An 18,844-nucleotide genomic window follows, 5' to 3' on the forward strand; every position below is an offset into this window, starting at 1 on the left:
ATGGCTCAGAGCCTGGAGCCTGCTTCCGATTCTGTGTCTTCCTCTCTCTCTGTCCCTCCCCTGTTCATGCTCTGTCTCTCTCTGTCCCAAAAATAAATAAACGTTAAAAAAAAATAGGGCAATTTTCAGCCAAAAATGAACCAGTCACTGTGTGTCTCTATCACCTGTGAAGCATTCTTGCCAAATAAATGGACTTGAATCTGATGAAGCCTCTCTATGTACCAGGTGAGAGAATATACTAGGCACAAAAGAATATGTAAAATGACACCACTGGGGTGTATTTAGCAAAATCCAGAATGTGGGAAACGTTATAGGACATATTACCGGGTTTATATTTTATTAGCAAGGAAAATTTTAACAGAAGAAAGGGAAAACTATAGATAAAAAAGACTTCAGAGTCATATCTAGAGAAATTATGAAACAATTGGAGAAATGTTGAATGCTCACCATTTTATGGTATTATAAAATTATTATTAATTTGGGGGGAATTGTATTGTTTTTTTAGAAAAAAGTCTAATTTCTATTGAACTCATATATTTAAAAAGAATTTAATGTTTGTTTATTTTTGAGAGAGAGCATGAATAGGGGAGGGGCAGAGAGAGAGAGGGACACACAGAATCTGAAGCAGGCTCCAGGCTCTGAGCTGTCAGCACAGAACCCCATGCGGGACTTGAACTCACAAACTGTGAGATCATGACCTGAGCTGGAAGTCGGACACTTAACTGACTGAGCCACCCAGGTGCCCCAAACTCATATTTTTTAATTGAAGTATAGTGACACATAATATTACATTTGTGTACGTTTGTACAACATAGTGATTCAACAACTCTGCCTTATTCTCTGCTCACTACAAGTGTAGCTACCACCTTGTAGCTTGTAGGTAGGTTAGCTACCACCTAATAGCATACAATGCTATTACATTCCCATTGACTGTATTTCCTATGCTGTACCTTCCATCCCTGTGACTTACTCATTCCATAACTGGAAGCCTGTATCTCCCACTCCTCTTCACCCATTTTGTTAATCCCTCCATCCTCCTCCCCTCTGGCAACCATCAGTTTGTTCTCTGTATTTATGGGTCTGTTTTTAGTTGTTTTGTTAGTTTTCACATATAAGTGATATCATATGACATATGTCTTTCTCTGTTGGACTTATTTCACTTAGTATAATATCTTCTAGGTCCATCCGTGTTGTCACAAATGGCAAGATCTCATTCTATTTTATGACTGAGTAATAATACTCCATTGTGTGCATATACCATATCTTCTTTATCCATTTATCAATGGACACTTATCCTGTTTCCATATCTTGGCTATTGTAAATAATGTTGTGATGAACATAAGAATGCATATGTCTTTTCAAATTAGTGTTTTTGTTTTCTTTGGGTAAATACCCAGTAGTGGAATTGCTGGATCATATGGTATTTCTATTTTGAATTTTTTGAGGACCCTCCATACTGTTTTCCATAGCAGCTATACCAATTTACATTCCTACCAACAGTGCTGTAGGGTTCCTTTTTCTTCACATTCTTGCCAACACTTGTTATTTCTTGTCTTTTTGATACTAGCCATTCTGACAGGTGTAAGGTGAGGTCTCATTGTGGATTTGATTTTCATTTCCCTGATAATTAGTAATGTTGAGATCTTTTTATGTGTCTATTGACTATTTGTATGTATTCTTTGGAAAAATGTCTATTCAGTTCCTCTTGCCCATTTTTAATTGGATTATTTGGGTTTTTTGGTGTTGAGTTGTATAAGCTCTTGATGTATTTTAGAAATTAACCCCTAATTGGATATATCATTTGTTAGTATCTTCTGATATTATTATGTGTTAAAAAGAATTGTTATATTTTAGAAATTCAAATATTTAGTAAAATATTTATGGATAAAACAGTTATCTGTGGGTGTGGATGAAGATGAAACAAGATTGACTATAAATTGATAATCGTTGAATTGGTGATAGGTTACCCTAGGGATTCATTATACTGTTCACTTTGTGTATGTTTGAAATGGTCTATAAAGTTTTTTTTAATGTAAATAATTGAGTCAAATCTCTAATCCAGTCAGACTCTACCTATTAGTTGACTAGATATATTCATGCATGGTCATTGGAGCATTTTTTGTAAGGAGTCGTGCTAGAGAAAAAATAAATCACAAATCCTTACTAATTCTACTTTTGATATAATCAGGGTTGTCTCAACACTTAAAAAATTTTTTTTTCTAATGTTTTTATCTTTGAAGGAGAGAGAGACAGCATGAGCGGGTGGAGGGTGGTGGCAGAGAGAGAGGGAGACAGAGAATCTGAAGCAGGCTCCAGGCTCCAAGCTGTCAGCACACAGCCCGATGCAGGGCTCGAACTCATGAACCGTGAGATCATAACCTGAACCCAAGTCGGATGCTTAACTTACTAAGCCACCCAGGTGCCCCTCATTGTCACTTTTTGTTGCAATCTCATTGTTTTGATAATCTTTACTTAAACTGGTTGTTATGAGTTGATTCTCTTAGATGACATATGAACACACATTCATCTCATTGGCATGCCACAACCAAATTGCACTGTGTGGTGAGTCATTTCTGGGGAAACCCCACATTCGTTGTGATGTATCCCTCTTTTTTACATGCCATATATACTCACTTGCCAAATCCTGTTAACACAACCTCCACAGTTCTTTAGAATCCAGACTTCTCTCTCCTTTCTTGTCCCTGTGTTTGTTCAAGTCCTCATTACTTCTTGCCAGGTTATAGTCAGAATATTCTAATTGTGGACATGTTACCTATTTCCCCTTCCAAAATATTCTGTGATTCAGGATTTAGAATCAAGGATTGAGGTAGAGTCCTGGTGCTGTCTCTTACTAGCTTTTGACCTTGGTTAAAACTTTCTCAACCTAAAAAGTCTGACCCCAACTTTCTTTTTTATTGTTTATTTGTTTTTGAGAGGAGCAACCAAGTGGTGGAGGTACAGAGAGAGGAGGACAGAGGATTTGAAGCAGGTTCTGCACTGACAGCAGAGAGCTCATGTGGGGCTTGAACCCATGAACCGTATGTAGCTCATGACCTGAGCTGAAGTTGGACACTCAACCAACTGAGCCACCCAGGCATCCCCAACTTTCTTTTCCAGTATCATTTATTACTTCTTGCCTGCTAGAATACATTGCAAGATGGTCTATATAAGACTTATGAATAACCAAGTCTAAAAAGTAGATAAATACTATTAAAGCATATTTTCATGTGAGGTCTCTTGGCAGCTCTTAATTGGAATCTTAGTAACTAGAATTTTCTAGAATAAATGATAAAATTTCCTCCCCTCCAGTAGAAAAATGCTGAAATCTTCACTATGCTAACACTGTATTTATTACTATACCCTTCTATTATTTCTTCACTATCCACTCTTTCTCTGAAACCAAAAGGTAGTATCTGGTTTAGACACCAACACTCACCTCTACAATACTCTTCTCCTGAACTGTCTCATTAACAGCCTAATTGCTCTTTGATATTACATCACTGGAAACCTTTTCTAGCCAGTCCTTTTATTTACAGTATGCATTATGTCTTCCATCCATGCTTACCTATTCAACCTTAGTGGAACCTAGTTGGAAAACCTAATTTTTCCATTAATGAGTATCTGGATTTAGGACTTTATACAATCAGTCAATTGTTGTCACTTACTGAGCTCTTTTAAGCCTGGTGGTAGGCAATACGACAGGTTTTTTGTTTTGTTTTGTTTTCCCCCCTCAGAGTTTATAAACCAGTCAAGCTCTCCCTCCCTACTTACTTCCCAGGCTGCCTCTGTTTATGTGGAAGTCCAGTAATGCTTTTCCTAACCCCACCCAATATTCCAATAAAACTTTCATGTATTCCATAGCCAGAAATAACAAATACCAAACTCGTACCTAATATAAATTCCTGTTTAAGAAGCATCATGTTCTCTTACTATAATATTGTGACCTCATGTGGTAGTGGTGGTGTGCCTGTCATCTGTTTTTTATTGTGAGCTTCTGGAGGGCAAGGAGTATATCTATTTAAATTACTGTATATGGAGTCAGGGAAACCACATCTATGGCTATTTACACAAGACTGGATGTTCTCATAGAAACTGACATCAGGTGAACATTGATTCCTTGCCCTTTCTAAAGAAAGGTAAAGGTTAACACATAGATTCTTCTCTTTCCTGTCTCCAGGGGAAACTCCTGAATTTGTTTTCCCTATCCAAATCTTCTTTATTCAAGATTTGGCTGGAGTGAATAATAGTTGTCTTGCTGGATCTTTGTATAGCTTTCCCAGCTCTCTTTCTCTACTTTACCATCTACTTTTCCCTAATATCTTTCATTGGCATTTGATTTTCAAATCGCTTTAATAAAACAAAAATCTCCTTCATATATACACATTCCCATCCAGCTACTCATGTATTTCTCTCTTCTTCACAATTGTTTCTTGAGAGTTGTCAACTTTTTGAAAAATGTTTATGTTTTTTTTTAAATGTTTTGATGTTTATTTTCGAGAGAGAAAAAGAGACAGAGAGTGAGCAGGGGAGGGGCAAAGGGAGAGGGAGACACAGAATCTGAAGCAGGCTACAGGCTCCGAGCTGTCAGCACAGAGCCGGGCGTGAGGCTCAAACCCATGAGCCATGAGATCAAGACCTAAGCCAAAGTCATACCCTCAACTCACTGAGCCACCCAGGCACCCCTATTTATTTATTTTTGAGAGAAAGAGGGAGGCAGAGAGAGAGGGAGACAGAGAATCCCGAGCAGACTCTCCATAGTGAGCACAGAGCCAGATGCTGGGCTCAAACCCACAAACCATGGGATCATTACCTGAGCCGAAATCAAGAGTCAGACCCTTAACCACTGAGCCACCCAGGTGCCCTGAGAGTTGTCAACTTCTAATGACCCAATTTCTTTTTTTGTTTGTTTTTTTAAATTTTTTTTAGTGTTTATTTTTGAGAGAGAGAGAGAGAGAGAAACAGAGCGTGGGGTGGGGGCCAGAGAGAGAGAGGGAGACACAGAATCCAAAGCAGGCTTCAGCCTCTGAGCTGTCAGCACAGAGCCTGAAGTGGGACTCAAACCCACAAACTGGGATCATGACCTGAGTCGAAGTTGGACATTCAACTGACTGAGTCACCCAGGTGCCCCTAATGACCCAATTTATTCACCTTCTCATTTCTCAACCTACTGCAATATGGCTTTTGCCCCCACAACTTTGTGGAAACTTGTCTCATAAAGGTGACCGATATCTTCATTTTGGTTAATTAATGAGTGCTTGTTAGTTAACTGGAGTGAACACTCTCAGTCTTTTTATTCTTTTGTTGATAGCAATTGATGCCACTGTTTCCTCCTCTTTCAAAAGCCTGTACCTACCTACCACATGCATGGTACTGCATTCTCTGGTCTTCTCTTCCTCCCTGCCTACTATTTCTCAACTGCTCTTATGTGTTACTCTTTCTCTAGCTGTACTTCAGATGTTTTTGTTTTCAGGTTTCTGTCCTTGTCCATCTCCTCTTCTCATTCTCCAGTCTCTCTTGATGATTTCTTTCATTCCCATGGCTTCACTTACTCACTTGGTTTTTAGTATCGATATTCCTCCTGTGCTTCAGGATTGAATATCAAACTTACACCTGATCTTAGCCAAAGAGCCAAGAAACGATGAATATCAAACTTACAATAGAAATCTCTACCTGGAACCTCAAAAATTACCTCAGATTGCCAAGTGTTCTTCCTCCTGTTTCTGTTCCAATTGCTCAAGCTAGAAATCTGGATGTCATTCTTATTACCTATCTGTCCTTTACCTCTCGCACCTCAATGTAGTCCCGTGAATTCCTGTCAGTTCCACAGCCCTCAAATCTTACTTCAGTCCACCCCCATTGTCACTGTTCTCTTATTTGAGGCCACTGTTGTCTAGCCTGGGTTAATATAAGAACATCTTTACTTTCTCTCCAGTCTCCTTTCCACATCATGGCCAAAATAATCTTTGCTTAAAATCTTCCATGGCTCTAATACCTTCAGTATAAAATTTACACTCACTGGCTTTTGCATAAGACTCCAGCCCCACCCCTTACACTTTCTTGCCTCACACTAAGATTAAGTCATACTAAAGTATTTCATTTCCTTTCCTCTGCCCCAGGTCTTTTTCTGGGAGCCTTTGTACATGCTATCTTTGTCTGTCTAACTTTGACCTGTCATTCACGACTCAGTTCTGAAGTCATATCCTTCAGGAAGCCTGTCCTGATTCCTAGGCCCACCTTGTCTGAGTTGCCTCTTTTGTATTTCCTAGCACTACTATAATAGTCCTAATCCTTCTTTATTGCAGCCAGTTGCTTATCTTTTCTTGCTGTCTGGATAGATTAGGAGTTGTTGAGGACAGGGACAAGGTCTTATTTACCATTTTATCTTTAACCACTCATCACAGTGCCTGATGTGGGCATTTATTCAATAAATGTTCTTGAAATAATGGCTAAGAATGAATGAATGAATGAATGAAAGACTATTATAGTGTTTTATAATTTTTTTCATTATTGCCCACTAAGGAGAAAATTTTAATTTAAATTAATGTCTCCCTAAGGAGATAAATTAAATACTAAGGAATAAGATTTTGTTGGAAAGAGTTGAACTTTGAAGGGCCACATACCATTGTAATATCTAAGAATGAGGAAGGGAATCTATACTGATTTCTAGAAGGCTGTCATGTCTATATCTATGCCAGCCAAAGTTAAGGAATTCTTTTCTATATATAGACAAATTGAGGGGTAATTTTGATCTTGCTCTTTAATAATTTTCCTTGACTCTCTTCATGTTTTTAGCTAGAAGCAAATTTCTACTTCCAGAGTACAGTAACAGTAAGCCTTCTGTTGCATGCTATTATCTAATTATTCAGTTACTTGTGAATAACCTGATTGCTTCATGAATGTTCACTTTGTGGTTGACTAATATTGGTATTATATATACCAATATATACATATATTGTATATATATGTATGTATATATCTGTACCTATATAATTTTTATAAAATCACAATCTTTCATGAAAAACTGAAAAATGTGTTCTCAGACATCATTTCAGAGATTTCACAATTGCACAATTGACAAACATAGCCTTTTAGTTACTAGCTGGGTTGTATTTTTGGTATATCTTAGGTTTTTCATTGCCTCGGACCTTCTGCAATGATCTGCAATAATAACAGTTTGTGATTCCATGGAAAACAAATCACTGCCAATCTTTAGTTGTGGTCTCGCTGTAATTTTGTATGAGATACGGCTTATTGTATTACATCAACCATAAAGGTTGCAACATTCATTGGAAATCTGAGGCCAGGTGACCATTTAGTGGACTTGTATTGGGATTTACTTTGATATTTTGTGCTTAATGTGTCTAATGTGGATTCTTAGGGGTAAGAATGGCCTAGCACATTCAATGGCCTAGCACATTCGAAGCAAATTTCTTCCTTTGGAAGAATAATTTATGTATGTCTCATTTTCTTGAAGCTGGTTTATTCCCCTACCTGAGTTTTTATCTAGATTTTCAGTCCTAAAAATTTCTGATTTTAGGGTTTTTTCTTTTTTTTTCTTTTTTTGAAATTTTCTAGTTAATTCATCAATTTTTCTCTATTCCCAAATGACTTCCTGTATTGCAGTCATAGTACTGCACATATAGAAAGAACTTATTAAATATGGGGTGACTGGGGGCACCTGGGTGGTTCAGTTGGTTAAGCATCCAACTTCGACCCAGGTCATGATCTCACGGTGTATGTGTTTGAGCCTTCCTCAGGCTCTTTGCTGACAGCTCAGGGCCTAGAGACTGCATTGGATTCTGTGTCTCCCTCCCTCTCTGCCCCTCCTCTGCTTGTGCTCTGTCTTTCTGTCTCAAAAATAAAATAAAACATTAAACAAAACTTAAAAAATAAATATTGGGTGACTGACTGAACAAATGACTGATTTTCTTATATATGACCCTTATTATTGAAGGTGTAGTTTTCCTACAGTGCCAGAATTTGAACTGGGATATGGGTTCCTTCCTCCTCCTAATCTACCTACTTTTACCCTAAAGAATAAAATATCAGTTATTTAAGTTCAAAATTATAAATGCCTAAGAAATCCATTTCTTAGAGGGATTTTTAAATACAAGATGGTTATACATATATCTTTATATTCTCCTGGCAGAGCTATGTCTCTCCTCAATTTATATAAAAAAATTATTTTTAGAAAGGGGGCATTTGTTGGAGAGATAGAAATCTGGGGAGGGGCAGACGGGGAGAGAGAGAATCTTAAGCAGGTTCTATGCCTGGTGCCAAGCCAATGCGGGCTTGATCTCACAACCATGAGATCATGACCTGATCTGAAATCAAGTCAGATGCTTAACTGACTGAGCCATCTAGGTGCCCCTCTCCTCTATTTTTAAAATCTAAAAAATTTTTAAACAACTTATAATAAAATTAGATGGAATAAAGTGATGATGAGTTAAATTATAGACCAAGTCAGAAATAAAATGAAGCAGATTAAGCAAAATAATATAACAACTCTGAAAATGGTCACTCTTACCATGAAAAATGTTGAAATGCCTACCTGTGCTGGCAAAGTCCTCCTCTTGGAAGAACAACCTCTATATGTAAAAAATGTCTAAGTTTTTTTTTTTTTTAGATAGAAGTATCTAAAAACTTAGAAATAGTCATTTCTTGTTAGAAATATAAAATTAAATAACAGCCCAAATAGTCCAGATTCAGTATTTTCATAGCATAAGGAAAATAATAAATACAATTATGAGCTGGTGGATTGGAGAGCCCATTAAAATTCAAGTTTTGTAATCCAATTCTACAATTTTAGAAAAATCTGTTAAAACACATGGAACTCCATACTTTTCTTTAAATCTGATGAGCTGGCATCAGCTTCCCTTGGTGTTGTGGCTTTACATCTAGGGTGGGGGGTCAAAGTATTTGCCTACAATTTCAGGCTGATTCAAAACCAGAACGAAGTCCTCCTTGTAATTATGTTTTCCTGTAATAGCTCAAAAGCTCCTGCTCCACATTCAGGCTCATACTTTGTTAAGGTACATGGGCAGACAGGAACTTCTCTCTCATGGTGGCCAACACTCCTTCCACCACAAAGACCGATTCTGGTCTCCGCGGGTGGTGGCTTGTCACTGTTTGACACAGTAGCACCAACAGAAGCAAAGACTCTGCCCATTTACCTTAACAAAATATGAACTTTAATGCGGAGCAGGAGCTATTACAGGAAAACATAATTACAACATGGATGGAACTAGACAGTATTATGCGAAATGAAATAGAGAAAGACAAATACCATATGATTTCACTCATGTAGAATTAAGAAACAGAACAGATGTACATAAGAGAAGGGAAGGAAAAGTAAGATAAAAGCAGAGAGGGAGGCAAACCATAAGAGACTCTTAAATATAGAGAACAAACTGAGGATTGCTGGAGAGGTGAGTGAGGGATGGGTGAAATAGGTGACAGGGATTAAGGAGAGTACTTGTATGTAGGTGTTGAATCACTAAATTCTGCACCTGACACTAATATAACGCTGTATGTTAACTACCTAGAATTTAAATAAAAACTTGAAAAAAAAAATTTGGTAGTAGATTCTATTCAGGACTAGAGGGGAACTTCACAAAAGAGCAGATTATTTAGAATAATCAAATCTAAAGGACTGTAAAGAAGATAATGGAGTGTATCAAATGAGGCACTGGGTTGCAAGGGGGTGACTGTCCAGCTTGGGGCCCCATGGGGAAGTACAAGCATAATACCAACAATAGCTAGGGCAGCAGGGGTGGAGGTAGAGGGTAGGAACAAAGATGATGACAGAAAAAGGTGGATCTAATGGAGAAATTAAACATCTTACTGTGCCTAATCAAAAGAAAGGCACAAAAAATTCAGAACTTAACAAAACCGTTGTATGGCACTAGTGGGAGAAAATGGTTTTTTGCCTCATTTGTTTTCTAAAGTGAAATTCATATTCCGAGAGAGAATGGTTAACGCAGTCTAGACATTTATCCCAGAATATGAAGAAAGAAAGATTACAATTTTCTAAAACACATTTTGCTAAGCAATAATATTCCATTACTACCTCTTCATTACTCTGTGTACCTTTTTACTTACACTTTAATATAACTATTTAATTTATAGCCACATTCAATGTGATATGGCTAATATACATTCAGTGTTATGTGGATAATTTGTAATTCAGTATACAGTAAATGTAAAAAACATTTTAAACCCTCATGAGGTAATCTCTATATGTCAATAACTCTAATTTATTCTTTATAAAAACCATGTCACAAATGGTATGTTTTAATGAATGCCTTTGATAATGATGTAAAAACCATCTTCTTCCTACTGAGCCACTCAGTTGGTGAAGGAATCAACCCCAACTTGATAAAGTAGAGCAGAATGAGTGGTGGTATTCTTTGATCAAGGCAGAACAATTCTACGTTTTCTGGTTAACACTCTACTCTGTGTTACCTTGTAGTGACTTTTCTTCCACTATTCTGATTTTTATCCCATAGATTTGTTTTGTCCTCTGTTGAACTTTATGGAAATGGAATTGTATAGTAAATCTTTCGTGTCTGACTTCTTTTGCTGTGCTTAATGCTTTTTATACCCATCAATTTTGAAACATAAATTAGTAACTCCCACATTGCTTATAACCCAGATCAAGAGAAACTACTCAATTTAGTTCTGTGCTTCCTGGCAGCCAAAGCAAATAAGAAGATATGAACAAAGCAAAGAAGTCTGTAATAGAACTCCTGAAGTTAAGATTAAGGTGATCCTCTTGGAAAATTAAATTTTTTAGAAAAATTATAAGTTCAACAAACCAACTTTTCTATGATATTTATATTTATTTCAAGGCAGTTTTAACAAAATTTGAAATACCACATTCTTTCATAAAATTATTTTGGTGTCTTTACTCAGCTGGTGTTGTAAGTGTATGTTTAGCATAACTGTTGTATAAATCCAGTATTGATTATAGCTCTTGGGGGGAACCAACAACAACATTGGCAATGACAAAAGCTAAACATATTGTAGGGATAGACAAGCTTCCAGAGTTTTAGTTATATAGTTTAAATGTACTCTGTATCTTTCTGAATCCTCTTTCCCTCTCACTGTATAATCATATAATATATGGTTGGTTGTTGGATATTTAGGTTATTTTTAAAATTTCATTGTTATATATAATGACTTGAAAGTCTTTTTACATTTATATTTCTGACAGAATTTCTGACCATCTCCTCAATAAGGATTCCCAGAAATGGAATTACTTCATCAAAAGTTACAAACATTTTTAAGTTCTCAGATTTGATTATTAAATTACTTTCCACAAAATGTGAACCAGTGTAAATTCCTACAACATATGTGGCCATGCCTGTCATAGTTAGCAGCATTAAATATTACCAGAGAAGGCCCTCATTTTAAGGCCCTCCACTTTTGAATAATTATATAATAGCTATTCTGTATACAGGGGCTAAAATCCTATATTAAAAATTGTATATATTTTATATAAAAATTTATAATTTATATTTTAAAATATTTAAGTATATAAAGAATACCTTCTCATCAAACTTAATACCTACTTTTTGCAGAAATTGTTGAATTCTCTTCATTTTGACATTGCAAGAAGAAAGTATATGAGCAGGATGACTTTTCATTTTTAATTTTCCAAATAACAAACTTTGTGCCATCTTTGAGCCTGTGGAGGCCTGCTGGAAATAGGACTTCTAAATGACAAATATGTCTGGAAGGCTGTGGTCCAAGGCCATTTTCTCCCCACTATAAACAGGATCTCTGGAACCAGTATCACCTGGACTGCCTCCCCCTTGGTAATTGACATGTAGGACATGTACAGGGGAGTGCTTGTTGGGGTAATATTTATAAGTGGAGGAGGGAAGCATGATTGGCCAGATGAACAAATTGAGCTGTGACTCAATTACAACAGAAATCTCAGCCAATTTTACAGAGAGCTCTGAAGCAGCCATGGCCCTTCAGGGTTGCCTGGAATGAAGGTAAGGGTTCTACGTCTTTGTACTCAACTCTTTGTTGACCAGTATTTGGATATGGGCTGCCTGTAGTTGTGAGTGTGTAATTTTGGATGAGTCATTTTCCTTCATCTGAAAGGGATTTCTTTAGAGGGACTCAGCAGTGAGCTGTTGGCAAGCAACATTCCTGACAGCTAAGGAATGAATGCCGTAGATCTGAAGGAAGAAGGATGATTAATCCAGAAGGAAACATGGAAATACAAGTAGTGATAAAGAACAAAGGAAAGGTAAATACATGAATAAATCTAAAGTAATATTGACTGTAAATAATAATAATAATAATAATGACAACAGTGTCTTACAGAGTTCAAAATATATATAAAATAAAAATGCATAATACTACAAAAGATGGATAAGAAAGAAATGAATGTAAAGCATTCCAAGGTCCTGATACTATCTGCAAAGGAGTAAAAGCACCAAAATTTGATATCAAAGAACACATTTAAAAATTTTTTGATATTTAGTTTTGAGAGACAGAGACAGAATGTGAGCAGGGGAGGGGCAGAGAGAGAGAGGGAAACACAGAATCCGAAGCAGGCTCCAGATCCTGAGCTGTCAGTACAGAGCCCAACGAGGGGCTCCGACCCACAAACCACAAGATCATGACCCTGAGTCGAAGTCGGGCGCCTTACCGACTAAGCCACCCAGGCGCCCCTCAAAGAACACATTTTTATTGGGTGACCACTTAGCAAATATTAAAAGATATATAACTAATTTATAGATGAGAAAAATGGAATTCTAAAGAAATACTTGATTGATCCAAAAGAGGACAGGAAAAGAGAAAGGAAAATATATCAATGAGACAAATAAAAAAACACTGAAAGGATAGTTATATTACTAATATAGCAGTAATTATTTATTAATGGAACAAACACTTTTTTAAAAAAATGTTTATTTTGAGAGAGCATGTGTTGGGGAGGGGCAGAGAGAGAAGGAGAGAGGAATCCCAAGCAGGCTCCATGCTGTCAGCGCAGAGCTTAATAGGGGCTCAGTCCCATGAACCATGAGATCATGACCTGAGCTGAAATCAAGGGTCAGACACTGAACCAACTGAGCCACCCAGATGCCCCCAAATACTTTTTAAAATTGAAGTATACTTGAGGAGAAATAGTGTATTAGTTTCAGGTATACAGCATAGTGATTCAACAATTATATAAATTTTGAAATGTGTTTTTGTCACCATACAAAGTTATTAACAATATTACTGTATTCCCTGTTTTGTACTTTATATATCTTATTTATTTTGTAACTGGAAGTTACCAATAGATTATTATTCAGCCATAAAAAGAATAAAATCTTGCCATTTATGACAACATGGATGGACCTAGAGGGTATTATGCTAAGTGAAAGAAGTTACACAGAAAAAACAAATACCATGTGATTTCACTTTTATGTGGAATTTAAAAAAACAAAACAAAGGAACAACACAAAAAGAGACTCTTAAATACAGAGTACAAACTGTTGATTTCCAGAGGGGCAAGGCTGAAGGTGGGGGTATGAGCAAAATATGTGAATGGGATTAATAGGTACAAACTTCCAAAGTGGCTGCACCAATTTACATTTCTACCAACAGTGCATGACGATTCTCTTTTCTCCACATCCACGCCAGCACTTGTTACTTATCTTTTGATGCTAGCCTTTCTAACTGCCGTGAGGTGATAATGGAGTAGGCAATTAGACTTGAGCTGGAGGCCAAGTCAATGATAAATAACCTCCACAAACATAAAGAAAAGACACTTATATACCAACGGTGCACTTTGGGACTTCCCGTTCTCCCTTCCTGAGAGTGTACTGTCCTTAATAAACTGCTTTGTGCTTGCTCCCTTTCTTCTGGCTTGGCTTTAGTTGATCATGGGTCTTCACATAAATCTTCTGTGGGGAATCCAAGAAACTAAACCTCTCTTCATACAACACAGACTCTCCTGGTAACAGTGATATCTCATTATAGGTTTGATTTTTATTTCCCTGGAGGTTAGTGACATTGAACATCTTTTCATGAGTCTGTTGGCCATCTGTATGTCTTCTTTGGAAAAGTATCTATTTAGATCCTGTGCTCATTTTTTAATCAGATTGTTTTCTTGGTGTTAAGTTGTATAAGTTCATTGTATATTTTAGATATTAACCACTTACTGTATATATCATTTGCAAATATGTCCTCCCATTCAGTGGGTGGCCTGTTAATTTTGTTGATGGTTTTCTTTTCTTTGCAGAAGCTTTTTAGTCTGATGTAGTCCCAGTTGTTTGTTTTTGCTTTTGTTCTTGCCCAAGGAGACAGATGTAAAAAATTATTGTGTAGCCTGATGGCTATGAGTCTACTGCCTATGTTTCTTTTAGGAGTTTTATGGTTTCAGGTCTTACAGTTAGGTTTATACTCCATTTTGAGTTTATTTTTTGTGTATGGTGTAAGAAAGTGATCCAGTTTCATTCTTTTGCATATAACTCTCAACTTTTTCCAGCAGTGACTTCCTTTTCTCCCATTATATATTCTTGCCTCCTTTGTCATAGATTAATTGGTCATATAAGTGTGGGTTTATCAGGGCTCTCTACTCTGTTACATTGATGTATGTATCTGTTTTTGTGACAGTGCCATACTATTTTGATTATTGTAGTTTTGTAAAATAGTGTGGAATCTGGGAGTGTGATACCTCCAGCTTTGTTTTTTCTCAAGATTTCTTTGGCTATTTGGGGTCTTTCATGACTCCATACAAGTTTTAGGATTATTTTTTCTCATGAAAATGTTATTGGTATTTTGATAGGGAGTACATTGAATCTGTAGATTGCTTTGAGTACTGTGGACTATTTGTTAAGAATATTTTCCAATCCATGAGCATGAAATGTCTTTCTATTTATTTGTGTCATCTTCAGTTTCTTTTATTGGTGTCTTCTAGTTTTCAGAGTTCAGGTCTTTTACCTCCATAATTAAATTTATTCTTAAGTATTTTATTCTTTTTGGTACAGTTGTAAGTGGGAATGTTTTCTTAATTTCTCTTTTTAGTAGTTCATTATTAGTGTACAGAGAACATATTTTTGTATATCAATTTGGTATCCTACAGCTTTGCTGATTCCGTTTATTCATTCTAATAGTCTTCTGTGGAGTCCTTAGGGTTTTCTTTGTATATTATCATGTCACTTGAAAATAATGACAGTTTTACCTTTTTACCAATTTGGATGCCTTTTCTTTCTTTTTCTCGTCTGATTGTTGTAGCTGAGACTTCCAGTAGTTTGTTGAATAAAAGTGGCAAGAGTGGACATCCTTGTCTTGACTTTAGGGGAAAACCTTTCACCTCTTTACCACTGAGTATGATGTTAGCCATGGCTTTATCATATATTGTCTTTATAATGTTATATTGTATAATGTTATTTGTTTCCCCTATACCCACTTTGTTGAGAGTTTTTATCATGAATGGATGTTGAATTCTGTCAAATGCTTTTCTGCATCTATTGATATAATCATGATTTTTAAAGCTTATTTATGAGAGAGAAGGAGAAGGAGAAAGAGCATGAGTCAGGGAGGGGCAGAGAGAGGCAGACACACAGAATCTGAAACAGGCTCGAGGCTCTGAGCTGTCAGCATAGAGCCCTATGCGAGTACTTAAACCCACGAACCGTGAGATCATGACCTGAGCTAAAGTCAACTTAGCCAACTGAGCCACCCAGGTACCCCAAGATGATCATATGATTTTATCCTTCTGTATATCAGTTTTGTATCCTGCAGCTTTGCTGAATCCATTTATTTTATCCATGTATTTTATTTTTTTAAAATTTTTAATATGAAATTTATTGTTGAATTGGTTTCCATACAACACCCAGTGCTCATCCCAACAGGTGTCCTCCTCAATGCCCATCACCCACTTTCCCCTCCCTCCCACACCCCATCAACCCTCACTTTATTCTAACTTTTTAACAGTCTCTTATGGTTTGCCTCCCTCCCTAACTTTTTTTCTTTCCTTCCCCTTCCCCATGGTCTTCTGGTAAGTTTCTCAGGATCCACATAAGAGTGAAAACATATGGTATCTGTCTTTCTCTGTATGGCTTATTTCACTTAACATAACACTCTCCAGTTCCATCCACGTTGCTACAAAAGGCCATATTTCATTCTTTCTCATTGCCACATAATATTCCATTGTGTATATAAACCACAATTTCTTTATCCATTCATCAGTTGGTGGACATTTAGGCTCTTTCCATAATTTGGCTATTGTTGAGAGTGCTGCTATAAACATTGCAGTACAAGTGCCCCTATGCATCAGCACTCTGGTATCCCTTGGGTAAATTCCTAGCAGTGCTATTGCTGGGTCATAGGATAGATATATTTTTAAATTTGGAGGAACCTCCACACTGTTTTCCAGAGCGGCTGCACCAGTTTGCATCCCCACCAACAGTGCAAGAGGGTTCCCGTTTCTCCACATCCTCTGCAGCATCTATAGTCTCCTGATTTGTTCATTTTAGCCACTCTGACCGGCATGAGGTGGTATCTCAGTGTGGTTTTGATTTGTATTTCCCTGATGAGGAGTGATGTTGAGCATCTTTTCATGTGCCTGTTGGCCATCTGGATGTCTTCTTTAGAGAAGTGTCTATTCATGTCTTCTGCCCATTTCTTCACTGGATTATTTGTTTTTTGGGTGTGGAGTTTGGTGAGCTCTCTATAGATTTTGGATACTAGCCCTTTGTCCGATATGTCATTTGCAAATATCTTTTCCCATTCCGTCGGTTGCCTTTTAGTTTTGTTGATGGTTTCCTTCGCAGTGCAGAAGATTTTATCTTCATGATGTCCTAATAGTTCATTTTTGCTTTTAATTCCCTTGCCTTTGGGGATGTGTCAAGTAAGAAATTGCTGCGGCTGAGGTCAGAGAGGTTTTTGCCTGCTTTCTCCTCTAGGGTTTTGATGGTTTCCTGTCTCACATTCAGGTCCTTCATCCATTTTGAGTTTATTTTTGTGTATGGTGTAAGAAAGGGGTCTAGTTTCATCCTTCTGCATGTTGCTGTCCAGTTCTCCCAGCACCATTTGCTAAAGAGGCTGTCTCTTTTCCATTGGATATTCTTTCCTGCTTTGTCAAAGATTAGTTGGCCATACTTCTGTGGGTCTAATTGTGGGGTTTCTATTCTATTCCATTGGTCTATGTGTCTGTTTTTGTGCCAATACCATGCTGTCTTGATGATGACAGCTTTGTAGTAGAGGCTAAAGTCTGGGATTGTGATGCCTCCCACTTTGGTCGTCTTCTTCAATATTACTTGGGCCATTTGGGGACTTTTGTGGTTCCATACAAATTTTAGGACTGCTTGTTCTAGCTTCAAGAAGAATACTGGTGCAATTTTGATTGGGATGGCATTGAATGTGTAGATAGCTTTGGGTAGTATTGACACTTTAACAATATTTATTCTTCCAATCCATGAGCACAGAATGTTTTTCCATTTCTTTGTATCTTCTTCAACTTCCTTCATAGGATTTCTATAGTTTTCAGCATACAGGTCTTTTATATCTTTGGTTAGGTTTATTCCTAGGTATTTTATGATTCTTGGTGCAATTGTGAATGGAATAAGTTTCTTTATTTGTCTTTCTGTTGCTTCATTATTAGTGTATAAGAATACAGCTGATTTCTGGACATTAATTTTGTATCCTGCAACATTGCTGAATTCTTGTATCAGTTCTAGCAGACTTTTGATGGAGTGTATCGGGTTTTCCATGTATAGTATCATGTCATCTGCAAAACGTGAAAGCTTGGCTTCATCTTTGCCAATTTTGATGCCTTTGATTTCCTTTTGTTGTCTGATTGCTGATGCTAGGACTTCCGACACTATGTTAAACAACAGTGGTGAGAATGGACATCCCTGTTGTGTTCCTGATCTTAAGGGGTAGGCTCTCAGTTTTTCCCCAGTGAGGAGGATATTAGCTGTGGGCTTTTCATAAATGGTTTTTATGATGTTTAAGTATGTTCCTTCTATCCCGAGTTTCTCAAGGGTTATTATTAAGACAGGATGCTGAATTTTGTCAAATGCTTTTTCTGCATCGATTGACAGGATCATATGGTTCTTATCCTTTTTAAAATTGATGTGATGTATCACATTGATTGCTTTGCGAATACTGAACCAGCCCTGCATCCCAGGAATGAATCCCACTTGATCATGGTGAATAATTCTTTTTACATGCTGTTGAATTTGATGTGCTAGTATCTTGTTGAGAATTTTTGCATCCATATTCATCAGGGATATTGGTCTGTAGTTCTGTTTTTTTGCTGGGTCTCTGTCTGGTTTGGGAATCAAAATAATGCTGGCTTCGTAGAATGAGTCTGGAGGTTTTCCTTCCCTTTCTATGTTTTGGAACAGCTTGAGAAGGATAGGTATTATCTCTGCTTTAAATGTCTGGTAGAATTCCCCAGGGAAACCATTTGGTCTAGGACTCTTATTTGTTGGGAGATTTTTGTTAACTGATTGAATTTATTCGCTGGTTGTGGGTCTGTTCAAGCTCTATTTCATCCTGTTTGAGTTTTGGAAGTGTGTGGATGCTTAGGAATCTGTCCATTTCTTCCAGGTTGTCCAGTTTGTTGGTGTATAATTTTTCATAGTATTCCCTGATAATTGCTTGTATTTCTGAGAGATTGGTTGTAATAATTTCATTTTCATTCATGATTTTATCTATTTAGGTCCTCTCCATTTCTTTTTGGGAAGCCTGGCTAGAGGTTTATCAATTTTATTTATCTTTTCAAAAAAAACAACTCTTGGTTTCAATGATCTGCTCTACTGTTTTTTTAGATTCTGTAGTTATTTCTGCTCTGATCTTTATTATTTCTCTTCTTATGCTGTGTTTGGAG

The sequence above is a fragment of the Acinonyx jubatus genome, chromosome B1, assembly GCF_027475565.1.
Source record: "Acinonyx jubatus isolate Ajub_Pintada_27869175 chromosome B1, VMU_Ajub_asm_v1.0, whole genome shotgun sequence".
Lineage (NCBI taxonomy): Eukaryota > Metazoa > Chordata > Mammalia > Carnivora > Felidae > Acinonyx > Acinonyx jubatus.